This window comes from Alligator sinensis, unplaced genomic scaffold (assembly GCF_000455745.1).
Source record: "Alligator sinensis unplaced genomic scaffold, ASM45574v1 scaffold811_2, whole genome shotgun sequence".
NCBI classification, from domain to species: Eukaryota; Metazoa; Chordata; order Crocodylia; family Alligatoridae; genus Alligator; species Alligator sinensis.
Window position 1 is genome coordinate 10,979 of NW_005843373.1, and position 5,291 is coordinate 16,269.

General features: G+C 56.5%; 1 protein-coding gene across 1 annotated transcript in view; it reads left to right on the forward strand.

The window, feature by feature from the left end:
- The first annotated feature begins 365 nt into the window (after positions 1-365).
- Positions 366-5,291, forward strand: part of LOC102375843 (prelamin-A/C-like) — a 16,754-nt gene continuing 11,828 nt past the window's right edge. The window contains exons 1-2 of the mRNA XM_025195012.1: positions 366-549; positions 2,039-2,151. The gene's annotated coding sequence lies outside the window, so the exon portion shown is untranslated. The remainder of the gene's footprint in view (positions 550-2,038; positions 2,152-5,291) is intronic.

Below are 5,291 nucleotides of genomic sequence, written 5' to 3' on the forward strand. Positions count from 1 at the left end.
GGGGTCCATCAACTGGATCCTCCAAAGACTTAAGACTAAAGCCCCAACCTCCTTGGTGCTGCGAGATTTGGCCTTCCAGTCCCCTGCACAAAGCACTAGACCCCCCACCCTCCCCCGAATCCAGAATTGGACCCAGGGGTCCCCCGCTTGAGCGGGTCCAGACATAGATCACAGGTGTCCGGCCCTGAGCCACACTGGAAGCTGGGCTACTCCCCACTTGGCTGTGGGGATCTGGAGACGCCCCCGGAGCTGCCGGGACTCGCCCAGGGAGGCTGGAGTTTCTGGTTCCCCAAAGCACGGGGAGCTACCCTCCCCGCTCCGCCCCAGCCCAGCCCCAGACGCTGCCAGGCTCAGCGCCCCCACGGGGAGGGGAAGGAAGCACAGCTGGGGCCCTGCACAGACTGAGCCTGGGCCCCGTGGATGCACGAACCCATCTCCCATGAGTGCTGGGCCCCGAGCCATGGGGCTGAGCTGTCTGCCAGTGAGGATGACCCCATGCCGGAGCTGATTCTGTGCCCTGGAGAAGTAACACCAGCCCCGGGGGCAGAGGTGATGGATCTGGGGGGTGCTGACATGGGGCAAAAGGGAGGGTGGGAGTTTGCTTGACCTTTCCTTTCCTTTCCTTTCCTTTCCTTTCCCTTGCACTCGTCTGTTTATCTGTGTACTCGTTCCTTCCTTCCCTCCACTGCTGCCCATCTGTCTGTCTGTCCCCATCATTGCCCTTCCTTCTCTTCTCTCTCCCATTCCACCTCTCCCTCCCTCTCAACCTCTGCCCCCCACCCTGGGGCTGGGGCCCTGCTCCCTCTCTCCGCTTCTCCACCTTGGTGGGGCTTTTGAAACCAGGGACCAGCCCCCTGCCACTGGCACCGCTCCCTCTGGGCCACGCTTGGCCCCGTCTCTGCATGCAGCTGTGTCCAGTTCAGCACTGCAAGACTGGATGTGGTTGCAGCTGGGGCAGGCAGGGACTTCTCCTCGACTGTGGGGGGCAAGGCATGAAGTGGGGGACAGGAAGGGGGGATTCCTGTATAGTGGAGGGCTGCTGGCCTAAAACAGGAACACACTCACACATGCACACATGTATGCACACACATGGACCCATGTCCTGGGTACAGCCCCTACCACAAGCCAACCCCACAGCAAGGCTCCTGAGTCCAACTGCAGCCCGGCTGGGGGAGGAGAGGCACCGGGGGTCTCCATATGGGGCAGACTTCTAGGCCCAGGGGACAGATAGGCTGGCTTGGCTGTGAAAGAGGCGGGGGGTAAGATGCCTTCACCTGTCCCCCTCCAAAACAGCCCTGCTGGCCAGGCCGAGAGACTGGAGTGCCCAGTAGGATCCCAGGGGATGCCTTGGCTAAGCAAATACAGGGCTGGGCGGGAGAGGGGGATCAGTCTTTCTGCTCTGGGTTTGTACAGCACCTGGCACGGGGCCATTTCGGGTGCTCTCAGGATGTCCTGCCATGCTCTGGGCCTCAGTGCTGTCCCCGCCCTGCCCGGGGCTCCGTGCCCAGCCCCATCTGTGACTCTCCCACATCCTCAGGACCCAAAATCTCAGGACCCTATGGTCCCCTCGAAGCTTCCTCCCAGGGTCCCTGCCCCAGGATGAGAGTGTGACAAACCAGAAACCAGTCACCTGTGGGAGCATGGGAGCCCATCCATGCATCATCCGGAGGGTCAGGACTCCTGGGGTCCATCTGTGATGTTGGGGCAGTGGGAGCCACACAGGACTCCTGGGTCCTATTTCTGCCTCTGCAAGGACAGGTGGACTAGAGGAGGGAGAGCGCCCGGGGGAGGTGAAGACACCATGTTCACCCCATCCTGGGCAAAGGGAGTTATTCCACCCACCAGCAGCAGTAGAGGGCTGTTACCCACCTGCCTCCGCAGCAGGGGCCTGGCTAGGGGCAGGGAAGGTGTCCCCCAGTCCTGGTGAGGTGGGCTCCAGGTCTCCCCCCTGGAGGGTGTGGGACGGAGTGGGAGGGCAGGAATCATGGGTTTCTGTTGCAGGTGGGTGCCGGTGTAACCCCATTCCCTCTCCCGGCAGCGCCCACACCCCCGCCGCCATGCCCGCCCGCGCCCTCTGCCTGCTGTGGGGCCTGGCAATCTCCACTGTGGCCCTCAGCCCTGATCCAGTGCCTCGTGTCGCCTTCCAGTGGGGTGAGTACAGTGGGGAGGGGGATGCTGCTGGGACTGGAAACAGCCTGGGCAGCCCCCAGTTTGGGGCAGGAATATTAGCCCAAGCAGCTGAATGTCAATGGCGCAGCTGCTCCTTTCACGTCCCTGTTTGGTTGGTTGGCATGCATATGCAATCTATAAATGAGGCTGAAGTTGGTTCCTTATTCCCAGTTCCTTATTCCTGGTTCCTGGTTCCTTTTTCAAAGCTAATCTAGACCCAATAAAAACTTGTTATTAATGAATTCCACATCCTAAAGAAAGAGAATTTCATTAGCTATGCATATGTACTAAGTAATATGTAAAAAAATATCCCCCTTCCAGTACAGAGCCCTAAATGAAGGTCAGATTAGAATGGGATTATGGGGCAAAGTACTTCTTGGGCCACCCCACAAATTTCGTGGCAATGCCACTGGGGAACTGTCCCAAAGAACCCTGACCACAGTCCTGCCTGGCCCAAAGAAGCATGGTTTGGCTGTGCCAGGCTGCCAACTAACAGCCCCCATGCCCACTATGCTAAGTATAATGGTTTGAATAAGGAACTAGCTTTCAGGCTGGGTTTATGGCTAGAAATTCTGCTTGGGCCGCCCATCAGATTACCTCTGTGCCACTGGGGGACTGTCCTGGACATCTGTGACCAGACTTGCCTGGCCCAAAAGGCAGTTTGGCCATGCCCGGCTGCTATCTGACAGCAGTATAATGGCTCGAATAAGGAACTGTTTTATGGGCTGGGATTAGAGTTGGAAGTCCTTGTTGGGCCACCCCACTCTATGGCTCTGTGGCACTGGGTGATTCTCCCAGGCATCCCCCACCAGAGTACTGTCCGGCCCAAAGCGCAATTTGGCTCTGCCGCACTGTCAACTCAGAGCTCACCCCCCACCCCAGCGACTGTACTAAGGACAATGGCTTGAATAGGGAACTCTTTTTGGGCTGGGATTAGAAATGGAAATCCTTCTTGGCCACCCCATGCCATGCCCCTCTGGCACTGGGGGACTCCCTCAGACATCCCTGACCAGTCTTGCCCGGCCCAGAGCATGGTTTCTTCATGCCATGCTGCTAACTGCAGCCCCCATATCCATTAACATAATAAAAGGCTTCGTCTGGCTGTCTGTCTGAAGGCAGACGTGGGCCAAGCAGACTCCCCTCCTTCCCCCCACAGCCCCTTCAGGTCTGCCTGCCTGCATCTGCCTGCCTCCCTTCTCTTCCCCTCCCCTCCCCTCCCCTCCCCTCCCTCCCTGTTCCAGGGTGGCCCAAGAAGGATTTGTGGGTATAATCCCAGCCCAAAATCCAGTTCTTTATTCGGATCCCTATACTTAGTATGGTGGCTGGGGTGCGGTCTGTTGGCAGCCTGGTACAGCCAAACAGTGTTTTGGGCCGGGCAGGTGTCTGGGTCAGAGGTGTCCACAAGAGTCCCCCGGTGCCAGAGAGACATGGTCTGGGGTGGCCCAAGAAGGATTTCTGGGTATAATCCCAGCCCAAAATGCAGTTCCTTATTCAGGTCGGATCCCTATACTTAGTATGGTGGCTGGGGTGCGGTCTGTTGGCAGCCTGGTACAGCCAAACAGTGTTTTGGGCCGGGCAGGTGTCTGGGTCAGAGGTGTCCACAAGAGTCCCCCGGTGCCAGAGAGACATGGTCTGGGGTGGCCCAAGAAGGATTTCTGGGTATAATCCCAGCCCAAAATGCAGTTCCTTATTCAGGTCCATTAATTTAGCACAGTGGCTGGGGTGCTGTCTTTTTGCTCCCTGGCATGGCCAAACCGCGTTTTGGGCCGGGCAAGTCTCTGGTCAGAGATGTGCAGGAGTGTCCCCTGGTGGCACAGAGATGTGGTATGGGGGGGCCCAAGAAGGATTTCTGGTCGTAATACCAGCCCCAAATCCAGTTCCTTATTCAGGTCCAGATATTTAGCAGCGTCTGGGGGGTGGTGTCAGTTCGCAGTCTGGCACGGCCAAACCACGCTTTGGGCCGGGCAAGTCTCTGGTCAGAGATGTTCAGGACAGTCCCCCGGTGACACAGAGATGCTTCCTGGGGTGGCCCAAGAAGGATTTCTGGGTATTATCCCAGTCCAAAATTCAGTTCCTTATTTGGGTCCATTCATTTAGCATAGTGTCTGGGGGGTGGTGTCAGTTGGCGACCTGGCGCAGCTAAACCGTGCTTTGGGCTGGGCAAGTCTCTGGTCAGAGATGTCCTGGAGTGTCCCCCGGTGCCACAGAGGTGCGGTCTGGGGTGGTCCAGGAAGCATTTCTGGGTATAATCCCTGCCCAAAATCTAATTCCTTATTCAGGTCCATTAATCTAGCACTACGGCCAGAGTGCTGTTAGTTGGCACCCTGGCACAGCCAAACTACATTTTGGGCCAGGCAAATCTCTGGTCAGAGATGTCCAGGAGAGTCCCCCAGTGGCACAGAGACATGGTCTGAGGTGGCCCAAGAAGGATTTCTTGGTATAATCCAAGTCCAAATTCCAGTTTCTTATTCAGTTCCATGTATTTAGCACAGCGGCTGGGGGGCTGTCTGTTGTCAGCCTGGCACGGCCAAACTGCAGTATGGGCCGGGCAAGGCTGGTCACAGATGTCCAGGACAGTCCCCCAGTGGCACAGAGGTATTCTGATGGGAGGCCCAAGCAGAATTTCTAGCTGTAATCCCAGCCCGAAAGCCAGTTCCTTATTCAAGCCATTATACTTAGTACAGTGGGCATGGGGGCTGTTAGCTGGCAGCCTGGCACAGCCAAACCGTGCTTTGGGCCGGGCGGGACTGTAGTCAGGGTTCTTTGGGACAGACCCCCAGGGGCATCACCACGAAATTTGGGGTGGCCCAAGTATTTTGCCCTATAATCCCACCCTAATCTGACCTTCATTTAGGGCTCTGTACTTTATATGGAATATTATTTTCTATATTTAGTACATATGCATAGCTAATGAAATTCTTTCTTTAGGATGTGGAATTCGTTATTAACAAGTTTATATTGGGTCTAGATTAGCTTTGAAAAAGGAACCGGGAATAAGGAGCCAATTTCAGCCTCATATCAACAATCAAAATGTTCATAGAAACTAAGATCCAGACATACCAGGGGAGGGCAAAATACAGCCTTTACTCAGGTAAGGGGGGAGCGGGGGCCGGGGAGGAGCC